This window comes from Mus caroli, chromosome 10 (genome assembly GCF_900094665.2).
Source record: "Mus caroli chromosome 10, CAROLI_EIJ_v1.1, whole genome shotgun sequence".
Lineage (NCBI taxonomy): Eukaryota > Metazoa > Chordata > Mammalia > Rodentia > Muridae > Mus > Mus caroli.
In genome coordinates, this window is record NC_034579.1 from 41,504,567 (window position 1) to 41,505,905 (window position 1,339).

A 1,339-nucleotide genomic window follows, 5' to 3' on the forward strand; every position below is an offset into this window, starting at 1 on the left:
AAATAGCTTTGGCTCTAGACTCCTACATGGATCTGATGAGTCCAAAAGAGGGGCTCATTAGTACTGTTTGTGTGTGTGTGTGTGTGTGTCTATTTCTTAAGAAGAAATGGACTCAGATATTGTGCAGATTGTGTACTTTGGCCAGTGTGAGAGAAGACATCTAGAGTTATGTGAGTCAAAGGACTTGCTTTCCAAAGCAGTAGTTGTTGACTGTGGTGGTTTGAATAAGAATGGCCCTCATAGGCCCATTAGTAAGTATGGTCTTGTTGGAGTAGGTGTGGCCTTGTTTGAGAAAGTTTGTCTTATTCTCCTCTTTCTGCCTGCAGATCAAGATGTAGAATGCTCATCTCCTCTAGCACCATGTCTATCTGCTCATTTACATGTTTCCCACCATGATGATAATGGAATAAACCTCTGAAAATGTAAGCAAGCCCAAATTAAATGTTTTCATATATATTTGTTGCCTTGGTCATGGTGTACCTTCACAGCAATAAAACCCTAACTAAGATAGACGTTGGTACTGGGGCTGGATGTACTGCCGATAGGCTGGCTCGTGTTTTTGTTTGGAGGAATGTGGACTTAGAGGGTTTGTATTAGAACAGCTGTTGAACACTTTAAGTGGGGCTTAATGGGCCATTCTAGCAGGATCATGGAAGACAGTGGTGCTGAGGATGATTTGAAGTGAGCTCAAGAAGTTTCAGAGGAGAAGAATTTTAGTATGTTGTCTAGAGATATTTTGATGAAGAATGTGGGTGCTTTCTGCCCTTGTACAATGTGCCTTGGGCTTAAGTGAAGAGTTTTCAATTACTTCTGTTGGCTGAGAAAATTTCAAAACAGCATAATATTGGCTGTTGTGTGGTTATTAGTGTTTACTCTAATGGAGATTTATAATAAAAAGGGAACAAGATTAACAAGTGAAAATACAGATAGAGGAGGAAATGGGCACCAGGAAATGGAATGGAGCTAAGTCCTGTGTTTAAGAATATAAACAGATTAAGAAATAGAATAAAGCCATTGGCCTTAGAGGCATTGCAGGTGTGACTGTTGTGTCACATTGCATCAGTAGGTGGCAGAGAGAAGCTTTGTCTACGTCTTACCTGTGAATAGCCTAACACTTCCTGAAAAAAGTAACCCCAAGGTAACTACCAGTCTGTCACTGCACAATCCTAGGTGGGCTTCTAGGGCAGAGAGGGCATCAAGCCTGTCTTTGCTCAAGGCCCCCTGGCATGAGTGAGCCCAATACAGAAGATCTCTGCATGGGACTGTGTGAGTGGGCCTGGATTAGGAGCGAGATTGAGAAAACTACCATTTGTCATCAGGGGCCCTGACAGAGACCTAG

The 1,339-nt window shown here is 42.3% G+C and overlaps 1 pseudogene; it reads left to right on the forward strand.

Annotated features, from left to right (window-relative positions):
- The first annotated feature begins 1,013 nt into the window (after nt 1-1,013).
- Nucleotides 1,014-1,116, forward strand: LOC115032245 (annotated as a pseudogene).
- Nucleotides 1,117-1,339: the final 223 nt, after the last annotated feature.